General features: G+C 36.1%; 1 long non-coding RNA gene across 5 annotated transcripts in view; it reads left to right on the forward strand.

Moving 5' to 3' along the window:
- The window catches only part of LOC149917743 (uncharacterized), a 310433-nt gene that overhangs the window by 137596 nt on the left and 152427 nt on the right, over nucleotides 1-20410 (forward strand). For all 5 annotated transcript variants that reach the window (XR_016466710.1, XR_016466711.1, XR_016466712.1 and 2 more), the window contains one exon: nucleotides 12450-12706. This is a non-coding gene — a long non-coding RNA (uncharacterized LOC149917743). The remainder of the gene's footprint in view (nucleotides 1-12449; nucleotides 12707-20410) is intronic.

The raw sequence follows: 20410 nt of genomic DNA on the forward strand, positions 1-20410 counted from the left end.
TTCCTGCAGAAGTTAGGTATTTAATGAGTTCAGATTCAACTGATTAATCTGAAGAACCAATGTTATTTATGAGATTGAAACTCATTTAAGGCTGTTCCCTTTAGCTTCTGCTTTTGTTGTTTTTCTGCAATTCTGTTGTATTCAGGAGTGAAATGAGTTTATTTCCCTTATTAGGTATTCACTGCAACTTGTTGGAACAGTAAGTTCTGCTATAAAATGACTTTATTTTGTTGGTCCCTTCTTTATTCTCTCTTTGTACCTCTTCTCTTCCTGCTTTTGAGAAATAGACCTCCAGTTATCTTTAGGAATATAGCAATATCTAGCATTAGACTCTGTTTTCTTTCTTGTTTTATGAATCTTAACATACCACAATTATAGGGAAATAGATTTTTCACAGTACCAACTGTTACAACTCTACAAGGAACATTTAAAAAGAAAAAAAAAAAAAGACACTGTTATAGGTATTTTACATTGTAAATGTTGGTATTATTCTTCAGTGTTTAACAGCATCTTTCTAGTTATATTTTCAGTAAGGAATATGGTGCTTTTGTTTTGCTTTTGCTCTGTAAGTAATTTAATTAGCCATCAGAACTGTCATTTGTAATCTTTGGTGCTGTAAGGAGCAGTGGATATTTAAGTAATCTGATTCAATCTTAGAACTAGCAGTGTTCCAAATAACAAATACCAGCGTGAAATGGAGATAATGGCTAAGCTATAACCTGCGCTAAGATTACCAATGTCAGCTGAGCAGAAATTCAGTTGAGTGTCTCACAGAGTTCAGTCTCCAGGCTTTCTGCTACTGAAGTGCTTGGCTAAAAGTTAACTGGCTGCTGAGGTGAATCCTAGAGATATGCACCACAGACCTGACTGTGTTACTGTGATCTGTCCCCCCTGCTTCCATTTGCCCTTCTAATAGTGACAGATTGGACGTTGTCTCGCTCCAATTGATAGGAGGGAGAGGAGGTTCTTTTAATATCTGTATACCCGGCGTGAGATTAAGAAACAACGGTTCATATGTTAGTCCAACCAGTTTATTATAAGTCTTAATTAGGGAGACAGGGAAGGGAAGAGGGTGATAGAAAAGATAGGAAAAAAAGCAAGAATGCCGTGAAGCGGGGATAGTCAGCACCAGGATCCAGCGGCGTCCTGTTGCACGACGTTTCAAAGGTCCGAGGCAGAAGCAGCAGCGGGGGGGGAGAGCAGCAGTGTGGAAGGCAGCAAGCAGGCAGCAGGAAGAAGTCGCAGAGCCAGTCCCCCCAGGAGGGGAAGCAGCAGGACTCAGGTAGCAGGCCCAGGAGAGTTCGTCAGCATGCAGGCATTCCGTAGTGAGGAATCTGATGGCAGAAACCCATCCTCATGGCTTTTGATTCCTCTTTTATCCTACTTCTCCTCCTGCCTACGTGACATCCCTGGGCACTTGAGCAGGAGTCATGCGAGTACTTCCTGAGATGGCCATCTATCTCTCTCTCGTTGCCCCGGCCTTGTCCATCTGTGACCCTCGGCCAAAAGATTTCACAATCCTTGCCCAGGCCTTGTCCATCAAACTTCTCCAGACAAAAGATCGCTCAACCCCTGACCAGGACTTGCCTGAACTTGTCTGTCTGTGTCCTCAGCAAGCTTTGAGACAATGATGATGCAAAATAATGATCTCTTACAGACATGCGAAACTTGAGATGATATCTTGAGATACCTGCTGAAATTGAAGTGTTAGAAGTTGAATGCTGCAAGGGATGGGCTGCATGGACAGGCTAGTAGGATACTGGTAAGGAATGGATCGGTGAGAATAAGGAGAAAATACTGGTGCAACACTTGCTGTAGTTAGAGAATTTCTGTGCAAACTGGTTCATAGCTCAATCTCCCTAACAAAGAGCAGCAGTTAGAAGAGTTCTTTAAGGCCTCCCTGGGCTCGAGATTAGAGAATGTATTTCTCCATTGTCCCTCTCCAGATTCACTCTAGTATAATTTTGGAAGACTGCAGTGATAGGCAGGGTGAGGGCTGGGAGACCACGTTATATATTAACTGTAAGAGCACTTTGTTAGTTTTAGTTAAGGAATTCATGTTGAATACTGCTATTTTATGGGAAGGTGATAATGGAAGCCTGAAGAAACTGCTGAATAATGGCCTCCTAGTGCATGAAAAATAATTTCAAAAAAACAGGAAAAATCCCACAAAAACCTGTAATTCATAAAAATAGCTCTGTAAATGTGTGAAATCTGGGATTTTTCACAGCTGCAAAATGTTGTGCTCCTTTTGCAATTTTTTTTTGCTTAATCCCTTTGGAGAAGAGCTCAGCTTTACTAAAGAATGAAGCACCAATGTAGAGGACTGCAGATAGCACCAGATTACATAGGCCAGTTTTTACTCATAAGTAGGAAAATGGAAAGAGGAATTATGCCTAATCAGGTCTCTGTGATTCTCCACTTAATCTTTATAGGTAGAATATGTTCCTTAGCTGCTTGATTTCCAAATGCCGGTTGCTTGTTGGGCATGATTAACACTGCAGAAGAGGCTTATTTCTAAGAAATCTCCTGTCCTATTATATGTTCTGTCTCATATGGCTTATAAAATAAAGCCTAAATATGAATATTTAAAACATGCCAATTATCATTTTTAATTACTAGAGAAAATCACGGTGTTGCCTTAACATGTCCAACCTTTAAATGTACAAGATAGCACTTTCTGGCAGTTTAGACTGTAAGTGTTAGACTCCCACAAGGCTGAATCTTTTCACTGACTGGAAAAGACTTTGAAAGAATCCTTTCATGACGGCAAAGTAAGTGTGTAATTGAAACAAAATGTATTTTAGGGCTCAATGTGTTTAGTTTTTTGGTTTGGTGTTCTTGTCATGCATAAGGCATGTAGGATTGAGACGATTCGTAGATAAAACCTTTTTGTCTCTCATGTGGTAGAGATAACGTGTGTGAGTAGGTGTAGTGACTATCAGTGTAAAGAAAATGCATCTGAGTAGGCATCTTTCTCTTTTCTTAATTCAAAGTCACTGAATACCTTTAAATAATATTTAAATACTCTGTTAATATTGTAGAGAGTTAAGTGGACTTTGAAATGCTGATTTTACAAATTTAAATAATAATAATTAAAATCTGCTGACACAAATGTATTAGAAATAAACCTATATAAAGGAGCAGTTAACCCAGAACTATTGTGAGATATATTATATATTGTTTGACATAATTTCATATGAGCAAGCAGAAGTACCCCATCCTTTAGATTGTGGTAATGTGCCTTATTGTTAAATTCAATAGGAAAAGCTATTCATACTGTAGTATGATTGAAAAGAAAATTGAATCCTTTTGATGTTATAAATGTGTCTATTACTGCATGTGCACACAAATTTTCCATGGAAATTATGGTGAAAGTAGTGATTCTCCTAGAAAAATGCATTAGTGTTGACATGTTCAATTTTAGCCACATCAGAATATAAATACCCTTTAACCATGGCCAAATTGCTGGGAACATATATAGTGTATCTACATAAGACAGTTGTCTATCTAAAAATATATGTTCCCGTAAACCAGTTATGTTCTCTGTTTCAGCAGAAAGAACGATTCACAATTCACTATTTTCTTACAATACCACATTTTAATATGTAAAGTATATTTTTATGTAAAGTTCATGATTGTTTTTAATTCTGACAAACCACAACATACTTACCAAATTTGGTTATGAAGCAAATTATATGCAAGTATTTGTCTGTCCGTTCATTTGCATGACAATCAGTCCTGTGTGTAAACTATTAAATTTATGTATAATGGTGGTCATAGAATCATAGAATGGCCTGGGTTGAAAATTGTCTAGTTTCAAACCCCCTGCTGTGTGCAGGGTCACCTGCCTCCAGACCAGGCTGCCCAGAGCAACATCCAGCCTGAATGATTTCCTGTATGGAACCCTAATACAGGTGTTTGAGTTCTTTTAAGTGTATTAGAAATCTGATGTTTAGGACACACATGCGAATAGATGCTCAATTTATTAAGAGTGCTGCTAACTTCCTTCCTGTTGTTTAGGACAGGAAAACGAATACAAAATTTCACCTGGTGTAATTTTCATGTATTTCTGTTTTAATACGTAATCCCAGTGAAGACAATAGTATAGTCATGCAGTATAGTAATGAAAATGAAGTATGGAATAGCAGAAGTGATTGGTAAAATTCCAATTGTAGGAGCAGCTGTCTTTTGTGGTAAATCTCTGAAGTTCCTACTTAGTAAAGAAGAGAGCAGACACAGAAATAAATTTATTAATTAAGGTGGAAGTAATTTTGCAAGGTGTCATGGTTTTGTAATTTTGCTGTTGGTATTCCACATCATGACATCATGTGGAGCACAGGTAGTTGAAGAATTAATGCTCCAGTTCTGTGGATTGATAACTTTCCAGATACCTGGTTCTCAACGAAAAGAACAACTACATGTCCCAGGGGACATCACAGTTGGAGAGGAAGATGTGTCACAAAGGCCACGAGATCTTGCTCTCGGACAGGAGCTTCTGGTTCTCCCTTGCTCTGCCTGGCAGAGAGTGTGGGTGTGCTTCCAAGCCATGTACCTTCAGTTCAAAGTAGACTTTTTGGTTTCAGAAAACTCTCTCATATTTTATTTGGTTTCTTAGCCTGAATTTCAATTAGACTTCATTATATTGTGTTACCTTGTATTCCGATATCATAGTCAGTAAAATAAGTTTTTCTCCTTAGATTGTTACTCCTGGGTTTTTTCCTTTGACCCCAGCTCCCATCTCCCTACTCTTCCCTTCTCCCTTTTCATTTTTGGGGCCAGGGTGCCCATGGACCTACTGCCCCCCTGTCACAGGCATAGATTGATCTAGATAGTTCTGTGACACAAGGAATGTACAAAGAACAGAGAATTTGTTTTACTGTAAACTGTAGATTCTTCCAACAGAATGCAGGCTGCCTTCAATGGTTTGGGCCTTGTAAAATAGGGAACAGTAAATTATTTTTGACATGGTAGCTTCTGAAGTCTGATTCTGGCTGCTTAAAATTCATTTTGTTGCGTGTAACTCAGTGGAGGCTTATATTAGTATGTGAGGAAAAAGTAAATCTTTTTTCACAGAGGTGAAAGTTTTCTGCATTGAAATAAACCGTTGGAATTACAATTGCAAAAAAAAAGAAAAAGTCAAAACTAGATGGCAGGGAAAATTACATTAGTATATTTGTTAGCTGAATTATATTATTTGTTCTAAATCATTGAGAAGCCTTACCTAGCTAGAGAAGAAGTGATGAGAATCTACCTTTTTTTTTAAAAGAATGATGAATAATGGGACACCATTAAAACAACATCTGTGTTTTAATGACTGAGAAGGGATTCTGTTGATGTCCAGTAACTTTGGTCTTAAACACCTAGGAGTTTTTTTCATAACAACTTCTTTAGATCTAGCCCATGGTTCCTGATGTTTCAATTTCCATAACTCATAAAAATATTGCACAATCTTGGTATCAGATTGCTGCTGAACACAGTTATATCTGCATTGATTTTAGGAACATGAGGTCAAAGATCCTCCTTTATCTTCCTCTGTGGAAGATGTGGTTTAACTCAGCAGGTGGCTGAGCACCACAGTGGTTTGCTCATTCCCCTCCTTCTCAGTGAGATAAAAAGAGAATAACAAAGGAACAAACAAAAAATAAAAGCAGAACTGATGGGTTGAGATGAAAGCTATTAAGGTACAAGGAAAGAAGTGGATAATAGCTATGACATACATGTTTATAAATTATATATATACATGTGTAACAAGTGATGCTCACTACTCCACTGACCAATGCCCCCAAATAGCAGAAGAGAGACAGATGAACTCCCATCCCCATCAAAACTCCTTCTTCATGATGTTATATGGTACAGAATAACCCTTGGCCAGTTTAAGTCAGCAGTCCTAATTCAGTCCACTCTCAGCTCTTTAGGACCTTCTCTGAGAATGGCCTCAGTTCTGTACGTAATCAATGAATATACAGACATATAATCACCAAGTATACAGAGAAGTTAGGCAGGTCCTTACTGTATAGCTGGAAAGATTATCACATTGGAGAGGGATAATCAGAAATGAATGGAAAAGCTTGCCAGTGTCCTAGGTTCACAGAAGAAGACTCCAAGAGGAGTGATCTCCAGAGAGAGATCCTTCCCTAGTGGCAGCCAGCCCTTAAATGGGGTCTAGGAGAGGTGGAGCCAGGCTTCATCCTTCCAGTCGCACAGGTGAATTGCCTTCACCTGTGCTCACACAGCTAATCCATTGCTTGCCTCATGTGATCAGTCAGAGGTTCAGGCTGTGATTTAACAGTTCCCATACAGCTGTTTAGCAGCAACTATGAACACTGGTGTGTTATCAACATTGTTTTTCTCATAGAACCAAAGTATAATATCATACCAGACACTCTGGAGAAAACAATTCCATCCCAGCTGAAACTAAGACAGAAAGCAACAAACTCATAGATTGAAATAGAAAAATTGTAGCTTTGTATGCACACTCTGAAAAGCTACTATGTCTGGAGGAGTAACCTACTGGGTGCTTTAGCATCTTTTAAAACAAACAAGCAAAAAAATCAAAAGCTATAACTAAGATAAACATAGGCTATTCCAGAGAAAAAAATACTTTATACCCATTAGTTCACTCCTCCACCCATCAACTAAGTTAGCATCTCTTCTACATTGTTCAGAATCCAAGTATGGGTGGATATATTTACACAGAGTGAATTACGGCTGGATGTGTTCCTATGTCAACACGTGCCACGTTGATTTCTTGTAAATTGATTGTTATTCTCTGTGGCATCAATAGTATTACCAGACTGATATGATTAAAGCCAATGAGTTGTTAATTAGCATCTAATTAAAAGAGATGAATAATGTGTCCATGTACAAGAGCTATTGTATCACTTTTTCTGTAAAGGAAACATAATCATAGAATTAAATTTTGCGTAATACAATGCAACATTTATGCTTTTTTTTGTTGCTTTTTTATTGCTGAGGAAGAAGAAAAAAGCAAAAACTGTTAGATTTGCAGAATCTAAATCCTAAGTTAATGTACTTTAGCAAGGAATATCTGAAAAAAGCAAAAAGCAGAGAAATTTCAGTGAACCTATTCAAAGTAGCAGCTTGGTTATTGTGCAGATACGCTAGAGGTGCTCTGAAAGCAATGCCTCCTATTTTATCGCATCGACCCAAAGCATCAGAGGTGGATGTTGGTGACGTAGCAGTAGAGAATCATAGAATCACAAGGTTGGAGAGGACGTACAAGATCATCTAGTCCAACCATCTTCCCATTACCACTGCTACCACAACTTACTAAACCACACCTTGCAGCTCCTCAACCAGATCAGAGGTTAAACCTTCCTGACAATATTTCATTACATTTCATTACTTGTGCAACAGATCACAACAGAGGGTCAGTTTGACAAAATGGCATCTGGCATGGGAGTGTGGACCATAGAATTGCTTGGTTGGAACAGACCTCAAAGATCAAGAGGCAAAGTTGTCTAATTGCATGTGCCTTGTCTTTCATGTATGTAATTGAATTGCTCCATAGAAAACACTTTTCTATGTTTTCACATTAACACTTGCTGAACATTTATGGAGAGTCCAGTCGGACTGTTACAGGTCAGCTTGGACACAAATTAATTACAGTTTTACAGAAATCATGATATCTACACAGTTTCTTAATAAATAATTTGATTTTATTTCACCATTAAAAAATCCCATTCTTACTGTATTTTTAGGACTACATAAATGAAACTTTGATCAGAATGCTATTTGGGACTGTTTCTTCTTCTGTCTTTAACACAATTCTTTAAATTGTTTTCATCTTTCATGTTTGCACCACGTACTTGACATTTACTCCAGAGTTGAATGTGAAAACTGGAAGAATTTTTGCAAATACAGATTTCCAAGAAGTTCTAATAAACTATGATTTCTATTTGTTTATGTCCTCTAATTATACATAAGAAACAGTTTAGAGGGAAGTAATTTGTCCCTTGTTTAAAGCAAGATATAGCTTTATTTGACATCACTATCCAAGTTTTCAAAACGGATGTCACAGTCTTGCCTACACACTTATAGGTGCAGTCAACAATGTGAAAAAAATAGAGCTAGGCTTGTGTAAAGGATGCTAATTCTCACAGTTTAGGCATTAACCCACTTACAGTGATTATCCTGGGACAAATGTTTTCTTTTCCATGTTTTTTTTTGGTCAATTTCAGCCATATGAAGTGCTATATAAAGTTTATATGTATATATTCTCTACTGTATAAAATGATTCCCAGCCATTAATTATCTAAGTTTGTTAAGTACCCGTTAGCTAATAATATGCGTACTTATTCCAATTTCATTTTTCACATGGATTATTAAGTTCTTAATTTTTTAATTCTGTGTGCTTGCAATGCTATGTTTCAGGTGACTTTCTCCCCAGTGTTGAACCTTTTGTTGAAGATGTACACATTTTTTTTTCTCAGCTCATAGGAAAGAAACAGAGTAGGACTCAGGGCTTCAAGTTTAAATGGTGTTGTGAAAAGAAAGTAGTAAGAACAAATGAATTTTCTGGTTATCCTTTTCAGTGTTACTAGACACTTTAAACTCTTATTCTTTTGTATTTTTCAGTCAGGTCTGGTTATCTGGATCCCTCAAGCATGTGGCAGGTAACAGAAGCAGAGCCTGGTGTACTAAAATCAGAGGAATGATTTTTGAATTTTAGCTGTTCTAGAGTTGAAAGGACTTGTTTTTGTAGAAACCAGCTCAAACCAAACAAATGCCTTCCTCTCCCATGGTTATTGCATTTAAGCAACTAAATTCTGCTCAACTTGTTGTCGGTGCAATAACGTCATTCTAAATGACTTATAAGCAAGATGACAAATGGAGCAGTGGTAGTATCAGAAATTGAACTGCCACTATCTTAAGACTTAATTCCTTAAGACCACAAGGTTATTTCCATTTGAAGTCTACAATTCTTGTTTTTAATAACTAAAGCACTGTAGTTTTCCCCTGAGTGGAGACTTTTGATTATGGCAATTAAGACCAAGGTACTTGTTAGCCAAACAGTTTTGTATCTTGTGAACTTTCCTGGAAAAACAGCAGTTCCATTACAGCCGAACTTGGAACTTTGTTCTTTGTGGTTCTGGTTTGCCTTCTCTGAATACTAGGAAACAAATTATTCTTCTGACTTCACACTCCAGTTTTCTAGCTTAACTCACCACAGCAATGCTTTCATTATCTCCTAAAATATGTATATATATTTATCAATATTGACAAAAGTTGAATGCTTCTGAGCTTCTAGAGATTATGGAGATTCTAAAGATAGTCAAATGGGAAGAAATTAAAAACTGAAGAAACTTGGATTGGAAGTGTGGGGGAAAAAAATCAAGTATTAAGTCTGGGAAACTGAGATGGAGATAGTGTTGATTCGGTTTCATAAGCAAACTAGGTGAGTCACCCAGCACAGCCATATACCTTTAATGTCTCAAAATGGGCATTCAAAATCAAATGGAAGTCATCTCGTTAAAGTTGAAAGTAACTAAAAAGGGTGTAAATCACAGAGTCAAAATTGGCAGACAGTACAGTTGTGGTTTCTCACTTCTGTGATGCAATTCATAGAAATGGTAGGTTTGTAAGGGCTATCAAGGTAGGCTTTGAAGTTGGTGTGTATATTTTGTTAAAAAAAAAAGTGAGCATCTCCAATGGAGATGAACATGAAAATAAATCTTTTTTCACATGAATTATTTTCAAACTTATTTCACCTATGCCTGCAATATATTGTTAGATTCTGTCACCTCTGTATTGTGATACATAGATAAGTTTTTGTGGGCTAATACACACTAAGCATCTTGAATTAACATCTATTTATGTACGTCCTTGCTCTCAGCTTACTCACAGTATCTATGCAACAGCTCTGTCTCTTTCCCTGGAAGATTAGGTGGCTTGTATTATTTCTAACCTCTTGCAGAACATGTAGGACCAGAAAATGATGATTAAGATACAGAGAAGTATTCGCTTGTATACGAAAAATTGTGATCAGTTCCTTAGTAACTTCCTGTAATGATCATATTCCCATTTAGTCTCACTAAGGACTCAAGAAATGAATGGGAGTAGTTGAACAGAGCTCATCATATACAAGTATCACTCAGGAAATTTGATATGTAGAATACAGCAAATCTTTAATAAACTTTCCACAGTTAATGTTGTTATACCAGTACTTTGAATAACAAACAATAAATTCAAGTGGCCACTCCTGCTGTAACTAGGTAGTGCTCAATTTGGAAGTGTATTTTTAAAAAAAGTTGTTCATAGGCTTGTGTAACTGATGTGAAAATATAATTTTATTATATTTCTTCTTGCTAACTCATGTATATTCCTGGTTATGTTCCTCATACAAATGATGCTTTAGGCCTAATTAATCTCCTTAAGTGACTTTTGCACTAAGTTCAGGGAATAAATGATGAAGTTGGTGATGAATCATATTTGTATTCTAAGTGTTTCAAGATGCTAAGGAACATTTGTCCAGATAAATACCATAATAACCATGGAGGTGAAGATTTTCCATTTAATTTAAAGCTGTGGGCACTCTGCATCTCACGAGAGATTATGCTACCACCTCACAGCAGAGGGTCTCTAATTACCGTTCATCTCACTGAAGTTTTAAGTAGAAGAAGGTACAAATTACTTTACTTCTCATCAGTCAGCAACTTGTTTATTAGAGTAAATGAGTCATGGCACTGTATTTCTGCCATACTAGTTCAGAGGTCTGCAGGTGTGATACCAACAATCGGAGATCTTATTACAGCCTGTAGGTGTCAGATTATTTATTTCTTTGCATTCCTGCATAGATTTCATTTGCATTTTTTTCCCCGTATGCTTTCACATCCATCATCAGAAGTTCTCAATCGTGATTATCTGCTTTTGTTGTTGTACGTTTCTATTCTGCTATTTGGTAGTCTGTTTTTAATATTGCTTCTGAGTAATGCATGTACAGGCTTGCCTCAGTAGTTCAATCCTAAGTGTCAGGCATTCAATTAAACAGGATATTTTATTTTACTCAAGGAGACTGCAGTGTGTCTAGCTGAGTAACTATTTGAGTGAGTAAGAAGGAAGGCAAATATTTCTCATAAAAATGGTAGAACATCTGCAGACAAATGTGAAAAGATCACAGGATTAGCTTTTCTTTAACACTATTATTTCCTTTCAATAGTGTAAAATTTTGAGGGATGAAGTTTAATACTGGGTGTTATTGCAGTGAGATTGGTTTTGCATGCGTGACATAGCAGTAAATTTGTACATTGGTTTTGGATAATACCTCTTGGTTGTATGTGCTTGCATTCTGCATCTTTTTGTGAATTCTTTTATAAGATCATCTCAAGGCATGCATTGCAGGTGTGTATATGCTGACCTATGTGTACTATTTTTAAAACTTGAAGTTTTTACTTGTATATACATTTTAATTTCTTAACTTGAACATCGAAATTTGAATGCAGAAAGATTATTCAAATATAATTCAAGAACATTTTAAAATTCTATATACTTCATGGTACAAGAATGGTACTAACAATGTCACTTCCAATGAATAGTTATTAAGGTGTAAATTTTTCTGAAGCACCCAATAAGTTTGTATCTGGTGTCTTTGTTTTCAAAGGCAACTTTACATGTATAAGATCATACGTGAGTAGTCTTTTTAACTTCACCTAAAATACGCTCTTGAAGTTCATCATCATCTTGCCAGCGTTACTGCACTAATGAAGTAAAAGTGAATGGAGATGTTTAAAATAGTTCAAATAAAATTGTGCTAGGTTGAAATGTTGGTTGAAACTGGTTATTGAGTATTTCCAGGAGTAAGTCACTGTCAGAGCAGAGAGAGCAGAGCCTGCATGAAAGTGTGTTAAATGGCTGAGAAATCAGGTTTATACTACTGAAAATAGTACTTAGGTCTACAGGTACTCAGTCTTGATACAAGGCTTACTCATCCAATTGGGGAATAAAAGTGATATTGTTACATATATCTTTACAATTTGAATGTAGAACATCAAATGCTCCTTGTAATAGAAGAACCAATGCTTTACAGGTCATAGATAACATACCAAGTGCTAGCTATACCTGCAATCAAAGCCTGCCTTATCGTTAATTGCAGTTCAGTATTAGTAGTCATCAGTATTTTGCACTGGAATTTATTTGCAGGTCTAACGACAGAAAGCTGACATTGTAAAGTTGACAGGTCCAAAAAAATTAAACAAGACAACCTTAATGCCTATGTACAGAACTAGTTAGCTGAACATTTTTTTAAACAGTGCAGCCGTACTTGCTCCAAATTTCAAAGATAGAAATACCATTAAACTAGATCTGTAAATATAAGCCATCTCTCATGATAAACTCTTACTTTTCAAGCTGTATTGTATTTTTCAACCTTAACAGAAAGAAGTCAAAAGTAATGACTTTCTCAACAACAGGCTTCCTTCTCTTTTCAGATGAAGATAATGCATTGTCAAGAGCTGAACTAGCTCCTACTGGTTTATTAATACCACCTCCTGGATCTATCAACAGCAAGACAGACACTTTTCACACTGGAGAATTAAAAAAAACAATCTGCACCTTGTCGGGCCTGCTCACTAGGAATAGTCACAGATCTGCAGCCCCTGATAATTACTCACATGGGTCTTCACACTGCCTGCATTTCCATTTCAATTGTTGACATTGCACAGGACTACCTCATCTGCCTAAAAAGGTGAGAAAAAGTGAACAAAGTATGTCAGGCTTAGTAATTACACCACTGTCACCTCTCACTCCCCCAGCTATTGGACCCTATCAGCAAAACTATGTTCATCACTCTCCTCTTAACCGTTTCATTAAAGGGGAATGATTTTGTTGAGTGAATGAGTTGACACTAAGAATCTGCACCTTCTCAGTAACTGTGAAAACATTTAGAATGGATTTATATACCAAGAGCCTAAGTGGAATGAGAGGGAAAAACTAAAGGCTGGACAAATTAATTAAAAAAAATAATCTTAATTGAAATTAATCTTGTGTGAGTAGGTGGAAGAATGGGTTCAAATTCCTGAGAAGAAAATAACCCCTAATTCTTAAGGGTCTGAATATATTTAAAAGAAACCACATATGAAATCACAAATTAAACTTGATTGAGAGGGATTCTCTGCTTTGCACCAGCAAATATTCCATATTTTTAAAACATTTGTGCTTTTCATCTGTTGCTACCAAACATTCCATTTATTTCCAAATAGGAGAAGTGGCAATGGGTTTTTGTAAGAAACGGGGAGTAAACTAACATGTCAACCCTGGTCAATTCTGACTTGTGTTTAAGGAATGATAGAATAATTCAATGTGTGCTTGTATTGTGGATTCCCCAAGATCAATCAGCAGTGTTCACTGAAAGTACTATTTGGATTTATTAATATCGGATGCATATTAAAGCTAATTTAGAGTATAGTTGACAAACTGATTTGAGTAAATGTGCCAGTAATATGATTTAGACACTTTAGACAATAGATTTAGAACTTTAGACATTATTCTATTTCACTTTCTTCTTTTTAAATCAAATAGTACAGAAGGAAATCTGTTCACAAGGTTGATAGAATAATGAAGTATTTATGGAGAGAAAGACATTAAAGGAGATCTATCTTCATCACTTGTGGGATGTTGGAGGTGTTAGCGAAGGAGATCATCTTTGGAATCTGAAATCCAGCCTTACAATATTCAACTTTTTGGTCAGATATAGATCAGTTACCTATCATTTAGATAAATGTGGAAAACATAGCCTTATGCATCATTAAGGGAATGCTGGGTAAATGCTGGTTACTGAGTCTTAAGCTTGTATCTCAAACCAATTACTTGCTCTTGCAAGAAAATAATTGCTGTTTTATAGTTATCTTTAAGTCTGAGGAATTTCCTACACATACCAATTAAGAATTATTTTAAATATGATTTTTGATTTTTATTTTGGTTTGAAGTTTGTTCTTTTTCATTTTTCTTCTTCTCACTGTTCTCTGGGGTAATTGCTACATCAAACCACATATTCTTAAGTTGAGTTTGGTTAATAATAGCAGTAATTCTTCAGATGGAAACAACTGTTCTACTGTTGTAGAAATGCTGGAGTTGTTTTCATAATGATTTTTTAATATACAAATATGCTCAGAAAAACAGGAAAATGATCTCTTGATCAAATATAATTCATTATGAACCGTAAACCAGTCCATAAATAGATGCATCTTATGCATCCTTGATCTCTACTTGTACTTACCTTCTGTCAGATTCTGGGAGTTCAGAAATCCTGGTGTGCAATGTTGCCCCTTGTCCATACCCATCCAAAAACTAATGAGTGAGCATTCAAAAGGAAGTAGTCTATGCTACTATAGTGTATTCTGTATACAATTATTACAGCACTATTGTGAGGGAGATATTCTGCGTTTCATGTGCAATTTTTTTGACACGAGCTATTCTCCAAGAATAGCTTTGAATTATATACCTACTGTTTTTGTCTTTAGGCTTTGTTGTGGTACAACTTTGGTCAAATCTCTTCTCTTGTCTGTTTTCCTGTCTTCCTTGTTAGTAATCTACTATTAAAAATTATTTGAATTATAGGGTAAAGATGGAAACTGTTTTCCCCAATTAAATAATTCTGAATATGCAAGTAGATACCTGCCCAACTGAACTACCTAGATGAAGAATGTATACCTAGGAGCATACAATAGTTTAAATACTGAGGAATGTCTAAGAGTTATGTTTTGCTGATTCATGCATTCATCTATTATAGTTCTCAATATCAATTCTCAGTATTCTTCTCTCTACACTAGATTACAGAGAAAAACCTTCCTGATACTTTAGATATTTTACTAAAAATCACTGAAATTAAGTATGATTATGACTTTCAAAATAAAATATTTATATATATATATATATATATTTAATTATGAGGGAATTGAATAGGCATTTGTAAAGATAATTTTCCACAAGAAGTATGCACAGTGTATTCTGACAGATGGAACAATATTTCTTCAGGTCAACTTTCTTGTAACCTAACAGATTAAAATATTGGCTCAGAATGTTCATAAAATCATTCCTTAGCTTACAAAACCTGGAAGATGGCACCTCATATCTAGTATCTGATTTATTTAGCATGGTTCTGTCCTAACAGCACTTTGCAAGTATGGTTCAATTTGTTTTGAGCAGCCAAAATTCTTGCAGTAGTTACAGATGATAGTCTGTGCATGTATGTGGATTTCTGCACAGTTAAATATCCATATTTATTGGAAAAATCTGGATATTAGTATTGTTCAAATTCCCAGTTTTCTTCTTGCTTGAGGTCTCCAATCCTGTCATATTAAGTCAATGTATGGACTGTATGGTTAAAAAAATAATGCTTGCTTGAGTGAGCAAAACCTCTTTCATTATCAGTTCTATGGAGAATTGCAATAGAAGTGATTTTTTTCATATTGTCATCATCCCATTGATTTAAAAAATAAACAAACTGCAACACCAACAAAAACCCAAAATGATTATGTACAATAACATGGCTGTTTGTTTCACTTTAATATCAGCAATTTCTATGACCTGTTTTGCTCAATTAGAAAAAAAAATAAAAAAAAATCTTTCCAATGCTGATCAAAAAAAGTCAGGACAATTGAACTAATGTACTGAAACTGTCTCAGAAATTGCAGTTTCTTTGCTTTGCACTATAGATGTGTATTTTGTTTTTATTCCCCTCCAGACTTCTTAAAAACACATTGTTATCTTAGTCTTTGAAATGTAAAAATGCTGGGACATCAAAGAAATATTGTGATGGTCAAAGAAATTTAGGAGGGTGTTTATAATGAATACTTAACACTAGAGGTTTACTTCATGTTTTGTAAAGATATCCATTGTAGCAACTTAGAGCTGGAAAATGAGGCATGAAATTGTTTGTAGAAGGTTCAGTAAATTGAATGTTAAGCATTTGTATGTTTGCTGCAAAGCTAAGCTTGAAATTTTACTCATAGCGTGGGTATTTGTTCTCTAGCTTGTTTAACAAAAAAGCAGATAAGAAAAACATACAGCAGCTGAGGAAAAACACTTTGAGGTATACTAGAATACAAAGACCAGCTCTTGAAGTGATACAGAATAAGACAGCCTATTTGGTTTTTTTGTTGCTTTTTTTTTTTTACACTCTGGCTGAGGATTTGAGAATCAGAGAAAATTAACCTTCTCAAAACTTCTATAAAGATTCAAAGCTACCATGTGATCTAGAACCAGATAACCTGCCATTAGACTATACCGAAGTGCTCAAATCTTTCTCCTGCAGTGCATAAACAGTGCAGCTTGTAGTACTTGAGAATGGTTGTTTAAAGGTTTTGTTGTTGCCTTTGCCAATCATATAACAATAGAACTATTTGGATTTAAAAATTCGGTCTACTCCAGTCATCAGCATAATGTTACTAAGTCCATAATTAAACCATACCACTAAGCACTTAGTCCAGACATCTCAAATGTCTAAAGCAATGGTGACTCCACCATTTTACTTCACAGTCTGTTCCAATGCCTAACCACAGTTTCTCTGAAGAAACTCTTACTGATATCCCATCAAAACTTTCACTGGTTTCCCTATGGACATTTCCCTGTACTCACCTCTCTGCAACCTCCTTTCAGATGGCTGAAGAGAATGGCTAGATCTCCTTATGTTAGTATAGAACTTAAAATCATAGAATAGCTTGTGTTGGAAGGGATCCCTGCTGCAGGAGGGCCACCAACCTCCAGATCTGTTAGTAGAGCAGGTTGCCCAGGGCCCCATCCAGTCTGGTCTTGAGCAGCGATGGAGCATCCAGAGCCTCTCTGAGCAGCCTTTGCCAGTACCTCACCACTGTCTCTGTAAATAATTTCCCCATACATCGAATCTAAACCTTCCCTCCTTGAGCTTAAAACCTTCCCCTTGTTCTATCACTGTCTACTCTTGGGGAAAAAAAAAAAAAAGTTGATTCTCCTTTTTGTAATTCCTTTTTAAATACTGGAAGGCTGCAGTGAGTTCTCTTTGCAGTCTTCTCTTCTCCAGGCTGAACGAGCCCAGCTCCCTCAGCCTGTCTTTGTAGGGGAGGTGCTCCAGCCCCTCTGATTGTCTCTTCCTAGCCCTCCTCTGGACCCTATCCAACAGCTCTCCAACTTTCAGTTTCTGCACATTGCCCCTTGTTTTATTATTTCTCACGACTGAAGTGTCCACCTCATTGGCTTGGCTACAGTGCATTAGATATTAATGAACAGCGTTGAGAATCCCTTCTCAGCCTTCCCTTCTCTAGACTGAACAGCTCTAGGTCTGTCAGCCTTTCCTCATGACAAAGATGCTCCAGACCCTTGAACATCTTTGTTACTGTCCACTGGACTATTTCTAGGAAATCTGTCTTTCTTGAGCTTGGAAGCCCAGAACTGGCTACAGTACTCTAAATGCAGTCTCACCAGGGTAGAGTAGAAGGTGAGGATCACTTCCCTTGCCCTACTGCCATGCTCCTTTTAATACATCCTAGGATATCATTGTTCTTTTTAGCCGTAAGGAGAACTGCTGGTTCATGGCCACCTGTTGTCCACCAGGACACCTAGGTCCTTCTCTTCAGAGCTCCTCTCCAGCAGGTCAACCTCTAAACTGTACCAATGCATGCACTTATTCCTCCCCAGCTGCTAGACTCTACACTCATTCTTCTTGAACATCATCAGTTTCCTTTCTGCCTAGTCTAGTCTGTCCAGTTCTCATTGAATGTCAGCACAGCCTTCTGACGTGTCAGGTTCCCTCAGACATTCATAATATATCTTGTTTTCTGGTTCCTTCACCAGCTTTATTGCTCTTAATGTTCTTTAGTCTTGCAGTACTTGCCATTTAGTAAAGTTGTGCTTGCAGAAGTCTGTATTTTCTTTTCTGGTTCTGTTGACTTGACTGAAGTTTGCCTGTTTAGTATAAAATTTCCTCTGAGTGAGTAGAATATTCATCATGTGTTAAGTGATGGTGTTGTCTCTTAACAGAGAAAGTTATGTGACTAGAGGCATGTGTGATGGATGGTAGTTCTGAAAAAAAGATACCATGGAGTGGCCTGCTAAGACTGCTTATACCATGTGCATTTTTCTATTCTAATCCAGTAACACCGTAGGACAGAGAACAGAAGTTTCTCAAAGGAATGTTTTGCTAGCCTGAAAGTAGTCCATGTAGAACATTGCATCTGTTTCCTGTCCTTTTCCTCCAGATACAATTTTAAGTAACTATATCACTTTTCAAATTTGCATAAATATCAACTAGTCCAAGCCAACAGAGTTGCCTGAACCATTAATTTCATTGCTTTCCCACAACCTTATAAAAGTAAAGATTTAAAATAATTTATTATAACATATAGCAAAGGTAAGTATTCTAGAAGTGCTGTAGTTTGAGGAACAGACTTTGTAATTTTACCAAAGTTAATGGATCTGTAGTAGGTTGAGTTTGGATCCTTGGTGTTAGATGTGCACTAATTATCGTGTACTGAAGCTAGAAGTAGTTACAGTTCTGGTAGCGATTAAAATATTTAAGAGTGATAGTTATGTCATGAGTAAAAGCAAGCCTGCAGCTCTTCATGCTTTGTGATATTCATATTGTCTTTTCTTAGTTTCATGAACCACTTATGCTCAGTTTGGTTCTAATCTTCCTTATTTGATTGTGTGGACCTAACTGGATTATTTCTTTTATCATTTGAGAGCTGCCAGGACATTACTGAAACTCTGATTTGCACACACTGTGGAACTTAATAATTAGTCATGCCTGTACTTTGGAAATATTCACAACGAGGCTGACTTCTAAGGATTCTCTCTACTATGCTGGATTTTGCTCTACTATTAGTGTCACTAAATTCTTACAGAACAGTGAGTGGGTACATCAGTATGAAACTAGTAAAATAAATTATATGACAAAGATCCAGTGATCGGAGCTGTCAGGCTTATTTGAACATAGAATCCATTAATTCTGCTCTATCCCAACTGTGCTTTTTATTGGTTATTCAGATGTTTTGCATCATTTTCAATTTCCCTTAAAAAACAAAGAAAGAAAGAAAAAAAACAAACAGCTGAGATTCAGAGATCCTTGATAGATTACTTTGGATTCATTTTTGGTCTTTGAATTTTAAACTGTGCTAAAACTCAATCCTGTACAATGTCTGAGCAGATATTTGAATCTAGCTATTAAAAAAAAAAAAAAAAAAAAAAAAAAAAGCTGTAAAACATTCAGTAAGGCTTATTCTCTTTCTGCTTCGCATGTTAACATCCCACATTAGCACCAAGATTACTTCAGAGATGTATTCTTTTTGAAGGTTATTAAATTACTGTTAAATTATGTTCTGTAAATTGCTGATATGACCTATTCTTTCTCCCACTAAATATACATTTGCTTAAGTTGAAATGTTGTTGTATTTTTTGCCTTTTATCTGAAGCAATTGGTGCTATATCACATATTTCATCCCATCAGACATCTATCTACAAGGACTTCTATTAATGCAGACTGTTTGGAATTCTTTTTGGCTAGTTATTGTCTTGCACGCCTTTTCTTTTCCTTTCCTTGACATTTTTCGATGATTTTTGACAACTGGAAAAAACATATATTCAGATGATTAGAATGTTGCTGCCTGGTTTCTGCTCTAGTCATCCACGAGACAGCTAAAAAGAACATTAGAAAAAGAGGAAGGTGAAAGGCAGTGATACACATGATCTATTTTCTGTGCTGTTTATTGAAAGATTGGTGGGATGAAAATATTCTAGCCTTTCTTGCTTGGTGTTTTTTTTTGTTGTTGTTGTTTTGATCAAGGTATTCATGCTTGTGTATTTGAATCTTTGCAAGCTTAAAATCAGCTGTTCTCCACATGTCAGAGAAGGTCAGTTTTGGCAATTTACCTTTGTGTTTCAGTTTTCGCACTTGTCAGCATCATTCTGTGATTTTTGTATCATGTTTACAAGATTGAAAGAATTTTTCTGGAAGTTTTATCTTTGCCTTTTCCAAGGAAGAAAATAGGAGTAGCAGGGGTTATGAAAGACTTGCAAAGTTATCACAGGTAGCTTTGAAGAATATTGTGAAAAATTTAGTTCTCTGGATATACAGATATGGGTTTTTTTTAGTACTACTTTTTCATATTATTATTTTATTCATTTATTATTATATTATTATATAAACATCACATCATAGTCCATCACAATACTTTGCAACAGGCAATCCGTTTACTGGGTAAATGATAAATATTTAATATGTCATTTTCCTCTAAAATAATAACTAAAAAAAAAAAAAAAAAGTAAGCAATTGGCCCTGAAATAGAGTGGAAAAACATCATATACTGTTTTTTTTTCTGTTACTCTTCTGCCTGCTTGCTTACTTCTTCATGCTTCTGTTTGATTTATATTTGACTTATTTTGTGGTGTTCTACACATACTGAACTTAAAGCTGTTCATT

Source organism: Phasianus colchicus, chromosome 5 (genome assembly GCF_987193195.1).
Source record: "Phasianus colchicus chromosome 5, bPhaCol1.hap1.1, whole genome shotgun sequence".
NCBI lineage: Eukaryota > Metazoa > Chordata > Aves > Galliformes > Phasianidae > Phasianus > Phasianus colchicus.